Here is a 13,625-nt window from a genome sequence, read left to right as displayed (position 1 = left end):
CCTAAAAGAAACACAAACACCTACAGCGCAAGTAAACTGTAGTTGGCCGGTGCTTCTCTGTATAAAACAGAAGTGATGTACTGGGAACACCAACCAATAAGGGGCCAGGAAAGAAGAGCAATGCAGGAGTAAACCAATCGCAAGCAGCAGGAGGGATTGCACTCCATACACTGATTACAACAGGTCTGGCAGACAGCGCATGCGTGCTGCCTAGCCTCGACCTAAAAAGAGTTAAACAGACTGGCACCCTGTACAACATGTTCCATAAAGAGAAAGCTTCAATCATCTCAGCACTGTTTAAAGACATACAATCACTGATACTAACTCACATCGATTAATACAATGACACACTCGCCAGCATTCAAGAATCTCATCAGACACCCAGAACAGCATCTTTCACAGTGCTGCCTCAGAGATAAAGTATTCCAAGAAGTTTCTAATACTCTCCCTCACCTTCAGAAAACTCTTCTTCCTCTCTACCACCTTATATCAACTTTAAAATCTACAGCATCACCCACAAAACAGGACTTTGGAGGCTTCACAATCCTTGCCAAGCAGGGTAAGGGTCTGCAGTCTGCTACAGAACAACTATGCCCGCAACCTCACCAAATGCAGGAGCAAGAAAATACAAGAATAAGAAAACAAGACACCAAGCCTTTATTTGCTCACCACATGTCCCATCAGCATCGCGTCCCACACATCCTTTTTCCCTCCTTCCCTCTGCAGCACTCTATTGCTTTACAGTTAGGTTTGTGTGGTTGAAAGTTGCATGCATGTGCTGAATATATTTTTTTATGTGCATAAATCCGATTGCTATTTCTGGAATTACCTTTTGTACGCTAGTATGTATTCTGTGGCGATTGTATAAATTAAGGATTGCCCCAGGGAAAGGAACAAGCTACCTATCTGAATACAAGGAACAGTGTAGGAATCATTTAAAACTGTCTGTTGCAGGCTGACATTACAAACAGTCCATAAGGGAATTATATATTACGCTGCCAATTTCTACAGACAAATGCAAACTAAAAACATCCATGTCCCATTTTTAACTATGGACAGAAATGGAAAATAGGTATGTCATCGACTGCTTCTCAAATCTGTCTGATATTTTTCCCAGACCAGTAGCTTTTACACGTTGCATGGTGAAGAAAAAAAAAATAGGAACGGTCTCCTGCAAGTGGGCAAATGTGGTGTACTACAAAGCTTATGTTTTCATAAATGTGTATTGAAGTTGCATATGTGGGTGCTTTCAGCATTAAATCCATCAAGCATGCAAGTGGGAGTAAATATCAATTAAACAAGTGCATAAATAATGTAGCTGTTGTGCCATATTAAAATTTGACCGAAAAATAAATATGGATAAATACAAACGGGTGTATAAAAATATATAATAACCATGAGTCCTAATTATAAAACATTCTAAAATGTATATAACTATACTTCTCCAACAGAAAAATTTTAAGAACATAGTTTTAATACAATAGAGAAAAATCAAGTAGGAACAAAATGTTAAACTCGTACTTTTAACAGCAAAGCTTTCCTCACGGTGCTATGTTAATGAAAACCTTCAGAGTGCACGTTCACCATAAAGTTTCTTGGCGCTAAGATAGTAAAATACAGTAACTAGTAGCCAGGTTAGACACAAGAGTGTTGGAACAAACAGGTTGTTAAAAACTTTCTGAAACTCACATAGTTAGACGATTATCTAATGTCAGGAGGGAGAGAGTTCCCGGTGTGGGGAGCCAATAAGGAAAAACTGGCCCCTCCAAGCCTTTTCCACTTGCTTCTTGACACCATCAGTAAATTGTGGTAAGCTGGTCTGAGATGGTTATTGGGAAAGTAATGCTGGATTGTAGAGGACACAAAAGTAGGACTGTTGCCGTGTACAGCATTAAAAAGAAAGCCAGCTGTTTTAAAGACAGTCCTCTGAGCTACAGGAAGCCAGTGGAGCTTTTTCATTAAAGGCTTGGTGCTGCAATGTCATGGCCGAAAAAAGAGCAGCTGGGCTGCCTGATGTTAGAACCAATTGCAGCCTGTTGTTTAGGCCGGTAGGGAGCCCCAGATAAAGCAAGTTGGCATAGAAATCTGAGAAATCACACCAGCCAGAAGGATTGGAATGGCAGCTTCTTCCTTGAAGTATTATTGCTTGATTTTCCTTATTCTCCAAATATGGAAGCAAGAGAACGACACAGCTTCTATCTGAGGGTTGAAGGATAAATCCTTGTCAATGAGAATACCAAGGCTTTTCACAGCTTTCTTGGGCGTAGGTGGAGGACGCAATACAAGGGGCCAGAAGGAGGGTTCCACAGATCAATTTGTTTTTAGTAACCACAACTTCGATTTATTGAAGTTTAGCTCTAGCAGGTGAAAACTCATTCAGTCCCCAATGTAAAGCATTGTATTTTTTAAGAATGCCTTGGATTCCATAGTGTTGTCGATGGTGAAATCAGCTGCATATCGTCAGCATAAGTATATATTTTCACCTTTTTGCTCCTGAAGGTAATGTATTAAAGGTTGAATGTAGACTTTGAACTAATGGGGGTAGGGGCAAAGGAGGAACCCTGTGGTACACAGCAATCTGATTAAACCTTAGCAGAGTGATATGGGGGAAATGGGGAGGGAGACTGATTGAGCCCGATCTTTGAGAAAGGAGGCCTGTCACATTAGGGCAGTGTCACACACACCTGCAGTGCTAACATGGTCAATCAATAAGTCACGGTCGACTGTGTCAAATGACGCTTAAGATCAAAAAGGACCAGTGCTTGACTAATCCAATTATCCTCTTCCTTCCTCATATCATCCATTACAGTGTGGAGGACTGTGTCTCAGTTGAATGAGCAGGACGAAAACCGGCCTGATGGGAATAAAGAAAACCGGAGTCCTTCGAAAAAAGAACAAAGATGTAGAGCTACACGAGTCTCTAATAGTTTAGCTAAGTAGGGAAGCAAAGAGATTGATGTGTAGCTCTTTAGCATAGTGGAGTTTTTTTTTAAAGAGGGAACACTGCAGCCTCCTTGAAGTAGTGAGGAACCTTGCCTTGAGTAAGGGATAGATTAATGAAAAGGCTGGCTAGGTCCTGGAAGCATGAGAAAATTGTTTTTGGGATGTAAGGAGGGAATAGATCGTTCATAGAACAATTATCCTCTTCCTTCCTCATATCATCCATTACAGTGTGGAGGACTGTGTCTCAGTTGAATGAGCAGGACGAAAACCGGCCTGATGGGAATAAAGAAAACCGGAGTCCTTCGAAAAAAGAACAAAGATGTAGAGCTACACGAGTCTCTAATAGTTTAGCTAAGTAGGGAAGCAAAGAGATTGATCTGTAGCTCTTTAGCATAGTGGAGTTTTTTTTAAAGAGGGAACACTGCAGCCTCCTTGAAGGAGTGAGGAACCTTGCCTTGAGTAAGGGATAGATTAATGAAAAGGCTGGCTAGGTCCTGGAAGCATGAGAAAATTGTTTTTGGGATGTAAGGGGGGGGAATAGATCGTTCATAGAACCGGTTTCATCTGTAGCCATCAGCTAGAAGAGGCACACTTTACTGATGAGTGGGAAGGTCAAAAGTGTCAAAGGATTCTTGTCTTCTGGTGAGATGTCAAAAGTTAGTGCGCTAGGTGTACAGTGCTTTTTATGATTTTCATTTTCTCATCAACATTTGTTTTTCAATTTGTAACAGAATTTGAGTGGGAACCGCAGTTAGAGATATTCTGTCGGGATTATTAAGTTCTCTGATCGTCTTAAAGATAACCTTCATTTTATTTTCATAGTTGAGGATTTTTGATTTTTACGTTTTTGAAAACGTCCTCAGGATGAGGACTACACTAGGTTTTCTGATTGTGGACTTGCTAAAAAAAAAAAAAAAAAAAAAAAAAAAAAAAATATATAGATGAAAAAACGGAGTAAAAGAGAACCAACAACCACCATCTGCTGTGTGACAGATGTGGTCATTAGGAGATGTGACCGGCCAAAACCTGTATTTAATTTTGAATGGGTAATAAGTGAAACAAAAGAAGAACACCATACATAGATGTTGCGATCTTTACAATTGAGACAAGGTTCACACTAAGCAAAACTATAAGCTAGACAGAAAAATCTGGAGCAATCTTTGGTACTTTGTAAATTAAAGCAATCTATTTATTTTAGCTGTAAATCACGAAATTACAAAAGGCATTGTTCTGTTTATGCACTACATCCAAATCAGGCATCAAAAATAACAAATGTTTTGTAACACATTATTTCTGACATGGCTGCTCGAAGACATTTTTGTGCTCTTTCACTATGTGTGCTTGCTTGGTGCCTATCTAACGGAATTCTAGGCGGGTGGGAAACTATTCTTTAAGCTACTTGTGCTTACTCCTCCAGTCTTCCTAGGGTCCCTTCTTGTCAATGTTGGACACATATGATGATAAAAAAAAAAATGTCTTGCTTTGCTTGGTCTCCAACTTGTTTCTCTTCCACAGGGTACCCATGAACACGCTGGGTTTTAGAATGGTTGCTGTCCATTAAAATGCCCCTCACTTACCTTGAAGAGATTCTCAACTGGCAATGGAACCAAATTTCCGATATCTCAATCCATTCAATCTACCGAAATGTATTAGATATCTACACTACTGGATATATATGTTCTTTTTCCACTCAATTTCTCAAATGCTGTGAACAATATTTAGCAGTCAACACCAGAGAAAACAATTACAGAACACATGAGCATTTTAACTAAAAATAATGTTGGGTACAATGATGGAGAGACACCCCAATCTCAGACAAAAAAAAAAAAATTCAAATGAAAATACACACAGTGAAGAAAATGATTAAAAACACACATTAGCACCTGCCAGGGTGGAAGAATCTCAAAATGAATGCGGTTGGCATGGCAATATAAGTGAAAGGAGATGTGGTAAAGGACAATAAGAAATTACCCATTTGCTGTTCTTAAAAGACATTTGAACAAGCCCAGGCCCATAGTTTGTGTGCGGAATCCTGTCTTCATGTAGGACTTATGAAGCAGGTGGCAGATATGAAAGCCCGCCACCAAGTTCACTGTGGAAATGAGCTGACTCTCCAAGATTGCACTACAAAAATCACAACGATAGAGGCATAAGATGGCTATGTGGCATAGTAGGGGCAGTGCACACTTGTGCAACAGTAGAATAGGCGCAGGAGAGCCAAAGCACTGCATAGTAATCAGGCTGGAAAAGAAGCTGATGTGAGGCAAGCAGCATCATAAATGTTATCTCCGAAACTTAGGAACCACAACTGCATGTGCTGCTTCCGCAATGCAGCACTTTTTGACTTTTAAAAGTAGGTTTTGCTCTCAACAAGTAAGAAATACCTCCAGAGACAAAGTATTCCCCCAAATCCTGCACAGAAGAACACTGCAAATTCAGCATTTGAATAAATGGCAAAGCAAATGTGAATTTAAACCTTCTAAAAAGGGCGATATGGGTTGGATTATGGACCAACAGGAACTTAGTAAAAAGTTATCATACCAATCCCTGGACTGTACTGAGCAACAAAAAAAACAACAAAAAAACGACCTTCTCTAACGTGGTTTAGGGGTGAGGATTCTCTCCCAAAAATTAAAACAACAAAAAAAAGAAAGTTGGTCAAACTAATTTTCTGAACACAGACTAGTGAGATATCGGAATAAATCAATAACTGAAATTGTACGAAGAAGCATTTTTTCCAATGCAGGTACAATTCGGGAATGAGCACATTAGAAAAGGTGTTTCCCCCTCAAAAGGTACTTCAGAGTCTGAACCATGTAAAGCTTGCTAAGCTCATCAATACTAGAAAGCCCTCCACTGCCAACCAGGCATTTCTCCTAGTGTCCAGTGTGGCCAGCCCAACCATTCTCTAAACCCCTTGTTAAAATAAAATCATTTTTTGATGGAACACAAATTCAGATAACAAACCATATATATAATCACTGTTTGCAATTCACCTTACTCTCCAAACCTTGCTACTAAAAAGGGCCCTCCTAACATGCCATCAGTACTAACAGTGTGAGACTCGGCTTTATGGCAGTGAAATACCAGACTAACAAAAAGTAGCGATGCCCCCGATTCTTATGCATGAAGTAGAGATAAACAGTCGGTTCTCAAAATCAGCTAATGAACTTGTATCACTGAATCTTAAAAAGCCACTCTACACAAAAGCCTAGAATTGCCAATGAATTACCCCCAAGCCGAAGTTGTGAAAGTTTCTAGAATACCTTGTTTATCACAAATAGAAAAAGGTCCTTGTGTGGTTGTAAAACATTTACAATTGTGCAAACAAAGGAAAAGGGCAATAATCAGCTGGAAATGCAGTACTCCAACCTTCTGTTCATAAGCAAACTCAACTAATCTAGGTTTGCCCTCCATTAGCTTACTCTACTAATCAAAGTGAAGGTCTTGCAGGGCCACAAGTGTACTCGTCAACCAGGATGTTACCAGGAAGCTGCCTGCCTGCCAAGTTTGGTGTACTGAGAATCAAATTTCATTTAGAAACCACTAAAAAGTAAGGACTGCAGGAGCAGAAACGCAAGTGAATGTGAAATTTACTATGATCAATTTTCAAAGCAAAGAAACTGCTGAAAGGCAAATCCAATGAATGGCAATTGTTCTGAAGGTAACAGATGAACCTGCCTTTCTTGCCCATCTTATGCTCTTCTTTGCTACCAGTCAGTCAGAAGCCTAACAAGGGTTATTCCAAATGGATTATTGATATGTTTGTGTTTTGGGTGACACTACTGCATCCACAAGGCTCACTCCCTCTACTGTCACTAGCTTTTTTCCTATGTCCTGGTCTCTCTCGCTCTGCCTCCAGCACTCTGAAAGACCCAGTGGCAGCATACACCTCTTCACAAAATAACAACATATTCAAATCTATCAAGTGACTGGAATACAATGCCTTGTATGTTTCTATATGAAAAAGACAATAGATTGTTTCGACTAGTGCTTGCTAGTGAAATTTGAAAGCACCAACTGCACTCAATCCATAGACCTTGCAAGGATGAAAGGTTACATCAGTCTTGCAGGATTTTGTTCTAGATTTACAGACCTATCTCAGCAGTACTTACCCGAGAGAACTCTCTGACCAGTATATTTCAGTGATCTGCATACAGGCATTAAATAAGGCTCCGAACCTACTCCTTCAGGGGAGAAAAATACCCTTTTCCCCCCTAAAAAAGAAAAAAAGGTTATTCTCTACCACTAATCAGAATACTGCTTCTATTGACCAGATTATTGTAAGCAATGCATTTTTGAATTCAGTAAACAGTAGAACTCCAATACACTTACAGTAATTCATACAAATGTGTGTTGGGTACATTTGAATGAATCCTAGTCAAGATCTCTCTCTCAGCTACGACATTTTTCGGACTTATATAAAAACGTAAATAACCACAGAGAACGTGAACTTTAGTCCATTGAGGGAGGTGTATAGATATCGGTGACATGGTTTATCTTGTTCTTTACCTGCTCTTTAACCTCATAACAAAGCCTTTTGGTAACTTTAACATTTCACTTACACATCAACATTGTGTTCTAGGTAATATAGTACCATACAGATACTAGAATGTAGACTGGACAAGGGCGTTGCCACAAAAAAAAGTATCCTGTGAAAAATGATGATTATATTTTAAAACTAGTTGGAAGTTTTTATCACATGCAGTCCAAAATGCTTTTGATTGACTCTTTGGAAAATATTACGTTTCCAGACATACTTTACTTTCAATGGGGCAACATCATAAATATAAAATCATTCTGAACATTAAATACAACTTGTAATGCACCCCATACTCAGTACTCCATGGTAGTTGTATTGGGAGACGAATAGAAGACATGTGTTTTACAAAAAAGCAGAGATGAATGGCAATTTTGTATGAATTAAGATGTATATGCCAAAATGTAGATAAAACGCACTACCCTATGCAATAAACAGACAAAATAAAGGATTTCATTATCCACTACTATCAGTGACTCAAATGTCTCAAAATCCTGGCAGAATGAAGTCAAGTAATCAACCTCGAACTGAAAAAAGTACCAGGTTCTGCAACCTTGGTTAATCTGGATTGACATTCACTTTAAACGACATTCCCCACTGTCCAATATCTCTATGGAAGAATCAACAAAAGCTGCAAAAATACACTCCGAAAACAAACCACTTCAGGGACAGTATTGTTATTTTGAACAGGAATCCAGAAAGCCCCTCAACAGAAAACTAGCAATTTTGTTAAACACGAACATCTGGCTATTTTTAAATCTCTGAATATTCTATACCACCGAAGTTTCCTTCATACCTCACTTGTGCAGTTGCATTTTATTATGATGTATTTTTTTTTATACAAGTTAATTTCTGTCCTTTTAAATGGCAATGCCACGATGTAAATGTTGTAGTCTGCATCTTATGCAACATACCCAGGAATATTTATGCTCAGTTCGTCCTTTAAATTAAGTACGAAAGTAACACTAAATCTCCCCCATGCAGCCTTTCGCAATTGTAAAAATATTTAAATGAGCTTGTTTTAGAGGCCTATCAATAGGGAATAATGAAAAGTGGCCTGCATTGTCCAGACAAAAACACTTCTTTCTACAACAATAAACTTTCGAGATGAAAAATTAGTCATTTTTGGTGGCCTGCGCTATCTTCGGACAGTCTTTGTATATTCTGTACACGTTGTACATTTCGCAGTTCATGCAAGGCTATATCCAGTACATATGACATTTTTCGGCATCTTTCATGTAACTTGGACATATGTAAAGCCCTCTGCTACTAAATAGATTTGGGCCACAAAAAAAAAAAAAATCGTAAAACGGCATATTAATTTCCTTGCAAATATGTACCCTGTGCCCTCACTTGAAACATTTGATCATAGATTCGAACTGAAACAACTGTCTGAAAAAAATATGTTCCAACACATTTGGAGTCACAATATAAAAGAATAAATCAAAAATAAACAGCAATCCAAACAGCTATCTGATATGTCTTTGGTAGCGTTAACTGTAAAATGCACTTTCAAAATTACCGTAGCGTCGACTATTAGTGTAAGGAAGTAAGCAGTGCACTGAGTGACGTACCAAATGCTGCCGTGGAACAGAATGCGTAGCGTTACAAAACAAAACAAAACAGGATCGTGTCTCTCCCAGTGCCATCCAATAACCGCACAAACAATGCAGTGTGTTGCCAACTGTTTAAACAATTAATTGGATTTCAATTAGCCTGCACGCTATCATATGCAACATATGAATATGCACACACTTAGCATCTCCCATCATCCCTAAACACAACTGACGTGCAGTTCGTTTTCGTTTGACCTGCTAAGTCTGGCCATCTGTAGATGTGCACCTGCCACACGACCACGTGTAACCAGATGTAAAAGCATAATAGATGGGGAAATTGCTAATGAGAGTATTAGCACGCGACAGTCCCCCAAAAAGTAAATTTCACTGTGCTGCATTATTTAAATCCCCAAATATAAGGCTGGTGTTAATGAGCTTTTTACTATCTGCTTTAAACTGTTTTGGGTTTCTCTGAGGCAGTAGGTCGGTATTAATACATCACTATTGAGTATTCATTCAGATCAACGTTTTATTTAACTTAAGGATTGTGAAAAATGGGAGCATCGAACCACATAATGTAGGTTGTAACATATGGCGAGCCACTGAGTCTGGAAGAACAAGGTCTGCTTAAGAGAAGAATCACTTGAATCTCTAAATGAGCGACAACACTTTATCATGACCGTGATGTTATGACACAGGAACGATAACAAACAATACAGGGATAGCGACGGTAGTGGACAACATGCGCAACATTTAGGAAGGCTGCGATGATACAAACAATCGTGCACCTTTTTGCATACAAGACATTCAAACCAGGCATACATATGTGCGATAACAGGACAAGAAACACACAATAACACGTGAAAGCAACAACGAAAGTGACAAGCCTTTCAGTTGCAGACCCCAAACCATGCAACCCGGTATCACTAACTTCGGAAGCAGACTTATTTGGGATTTAGAAAAAATAAAAAGTCTTACCCATTCACACAACCAGTCAAACCAAAACACTTTAAACAAATGTTTCCTTTGCTTCTAAGTATGATCAATGATGTATATACCCCTTAACCAGACCAGGCGAATGTTATCTTCGCATTTAGAGATTACTTTTTCACCCACCTGGAATTTTTTTTTATCTCAGCATAAAGGAGTTTTTCCCAGTCCAATAACGCGTTCTTCTACCTCCCGGGGCGTTGATGCGCCATTCTGTTCTCTTCTTGTGCCACTAAATACCCATCTGTTCCTCTTAACGGACTATTAAAGCTGCTGCAGATACGCCTGCCTCTTTCTCGAGCTATTGAACCTGTTTACAATCATACCTGCCGTGACTCACACTGTTACGACCGGTAACAGTCTTGCATGCCCTTCTCTTGGGATATTACGGTTGCCTCCTACCCAAGAACTGTTTCTTCTCAGGCTGTTGATTGCCACTGTTCTGTCTGCTACATTCTCGTGCACTCAGTGCTGCTGGAGCAATGCAAGCCTCTTCCCTGGACAACCAATGCAGATCTGGACTGTCTGTCCAAATGGCATGCAATTAACTGAAGTTAAAGCCCGCACTATCCCCATCTCACCCATGCCCCCAACTTACCTCAGTCGCCTCGGCCGGTGGGAGCCCCTGTCAGGTTCAGGGAAAGCTTGACTCTTAGCAGTGGGACAGGAATCCCCACTCACCGGCCATCTTGAACATCCGGCTCGACGACGTGTACATCTATACGTCACTCACCCGGCGTTATTGCGTCACGCAAAGTACCCGGCCTTGAAAGGATGCTTCTGCCCTTCGATTGGGATCGCATCTATTTAGCGACAGTTTTAAGTATTCCTCAGCAGTGACCCTAAGTGCATGAAGGAAATAGGAGTGCGAACTGTCCGGGTCGCTCTGTCTGTAGACATAAAAGAAGGGCTACGATGGACAGGTTCTTGCAGAGGAACTGGGTGGCTCACTGGGAATGAACGTATTAGATTGTCTTTTTTTTTATTTTAAAAAAAGGATTTTAAGAATTCCAAAATTACGCCAAGTACACGTCGGTTCCAAACATTTTATGAGAGTTTTTAAAATCCAGACCGCCATAGAAAGTTATGTAATTATTATATCTTATTTACAATACTAACATTATAAAAAGCCCGATTAATTTCTGTTTGAAATTTTGCTGCTCCGGCTCTAATATTACAAAAAACAGGATTTCTTGGCTTTTGTTTAGATGCTCGCGCCCTTATTATTACAAAACTAGTCCATACTAAGATGGCCGTTGCTTTCGCTGGTTTGTTAAAGGAATTCTACCCCTCACCCCTTTCCATCTAGGCTGTCCCTACAAGGCCTTAAGTTTCCTGTTCGAAAATGTCTGCTCGTTTTTACGTGTCTTCTAGAAACAGTGTCGCCATGTTTAAAGTCCTCTGTCTATGCCCATACATATACTCAGGGACAGCTGGAAGAGGACGTAGCTAATTAGGTTCTACGGACGCATAATTAAGTTTTTCTGTAAGCGGAACCGACTGCTATGAGCGAGAGCATCTTAAGGTTTTTTTTGTTTAGTGAGTTTAGTCTTGTGTTCTCAGAAGAATGCTTTAAATTGGGAAATCGGAGAATGTTGATGTAAAAGTGGGTTGATGCTGTCTTTATCAGATAAGCTAAGATGAAGCGCCTCCTAGGATGGACGGTGTTAACCTAAAAAATACACGAGGCAGTGTCTCCCTACAGGTAACAGTTTACCAGCAACTAAATCAGCATAGTCAATTAAATTAAGGCTTAAGAAAGTTTGAATCCAGGAAGTTCAGACAGCATGCAGGTTCATTAAATATTAAAAAATACAGAAGGCAAAAACTATAGTAACAAGCATTGGCATAGCCAAGAGGTCTCGCCTTTGGGACCTTATAAGTGTTTAGTTATGCAGCACAGTATCCTTGGTGCAACAACATGAACTGTTGCATGGCTAAACCCTAAAAAGGTCCCAAAGGTGAGACCTTTTGGCTATGCCAATGCTTGTTCTGTAACCATTTATGCAATGTCACCGCTATAGACATAGAAAACATTTCATGTTTCTAATTAAAAAAGGTACATACTACGAAAAAGTGCACGATAATGCATTCACAGATAATTACCTGGGTATAGTTAGTGGTCACAAAATTAACTGAAAACAATAAATAAAAACGCAAGTGCAATAATATAAATCAATTACATGCATAATGCATCGTCAGACCACTAAAATATACATGCACAATAATACAATTGGCAATTGTATTGGAAATGTATCTTTTTTCAATGTGATAGAACATCTACTATAATTGTCTCATATTAAAAAGATTTGCGCAAACCTCTTTCTTGTAACACTCAAAAACAAAAAGCATACTGTGTAAACATAAAGCGCTAGTGTGAGAAGTTGGCCTGGCATATGCTGGTCACTAGTTATAGTGGCCACCTTGCACCAGTCCAATTCGACTCTTATGGTAGATAGGTTTAAGACAACCTTTTAAAGAAAGCTATCCTAGTGGTAGCTGTGGAGAGCAGCCTTCAGGCTAAGATTCTCAGAGGAATGTAAAGCAGCTTATTTTACCTTATAATCTCTTGAATTACCAAATGAAAGGACACCACACAGGTATATATATCAAATATATATGTATTTATTACTAGACACACTCTACTAATCTCTTTATGAGATTAAAAGCCAGGAACACATTCAAATATCAATGTTTCACAATAAGTTAAGCACAAATATGGCTGGGGCCCTAGGGGCGTACCAGACCATATACTAAAACAATGGGTTAAGAAATTCGACTTGCAAAATGACAAGACCTAGGGCCTGTAGAATCGCTGGGGCCTCACTGCTGCAGTGAAAGCAGGTAAGTAACAGACCCACGGGAGACGCATGCAGTGTGTGAACACAGCCGCGGGTTCCCTATTGATTATAATGGAGCAAGTCGCAGTTTGATTTTTAAAGTTTTAGGGTACTTTGAGGAAACCTACAAGCAAGCCACTTACAAGGTAAGTAATTCGAGGGCCAACACACACTAGGGTACCGGAGTGCACAAGTTATCTCACCCAGGGAAGCCGGGTGCGTAGGTGTCTTTTGGTGTCGGGTCGCGTCGCTGTTTTCTATGGAGACCAAAGAAGACTTGCTGCTTGTGTCGACTGAAGAAGTGTCTGGTGGAACCCAAGGGTGGATTCGAGATGCAGATGACCTGAAAATTGAAGGGACAGTGTTCACAGTCACTTGCCAGTGACCGGGGGCCAGGAAGCTGGTTGCCCACGGAAGTCGGGTGATTTCAGGTGATCAAGGGTGTTTTGACTTTTCGCACACGAGGACCAGGAAGGATCGACGGTGACCAGCAGCTGGATTTGGAGTGTCCCACGACGTCTGCAGCCTACTGAGGTGTCGGCAATCGGATTGGAGCCAACAAGCCTTGGCAACAGCAAGTCTCGTGGAAATCGAAGAAAGTCAGCGTTGCAGTCCAGCAAGGTCTGAGGGACTAACCCATCAAGGGTGAGTGAGGGCAGGCCTGGAGCAATCAGGGGAACCCTTTGAGTTGATAAGAAAGTCTTCGGGAGACCCACAAGCCAACGGGCAAGGGATCGCGAAGACGCCTCTTGAGGA

At 40.2% G+C, this 13,625-nt stretch overlaps 1 protein-coding gene across 8 annotated transcripts in view; it reads right to left on the bottom strand.

Moving 5' to 3' along the window:
* SEC16A (SEC16 homolog A, endoplasmic reticulum export factor) overlaps positions 1-10,940 on the bottom strand; it is a 559,433-nt gene extending 548,493 nt beyond the window's left edge. For 7 of the 8 annotated variants that reach the window (XM_085612981.1, XM_085613007.1, XM_085613017.1 and 4 more), the window contains exon 1: positions 10,628-10,940. The gene's annotated coding sequence lies outside the window, so the exon portion shown is untranslated. Of the gene's footprint in view, positions 1-10,155; positions 10,348-10,627 lie in introns of those variants that run through there. The other variant, XM_085612991.1, reaches the window with a different exon arrangement.
* Positions 10,941-13,625: the final 2,685 nt, after the last annotated feature.

The sequence above is a fragment of the Triturus cristatus genome, chromosome 1_2, assembly GCF_964204655.1.
Source record: "Triturus cristatus chromosome 1_2, aTriCri1.1, whole genome shotgun sequence".
Taxonomy (NCBI): domain Eukaryota; kingdom Metazoa; phylum Chordata; class Amphibia; order Caudata; family Salamandridae; genus Triturus; species Triturus cristatus.
The sequence above is the reverse complement of the archived record's forward strand: the minus strand, read 5'-3'. Positions and strand labels throughout refer to the sequence as shown.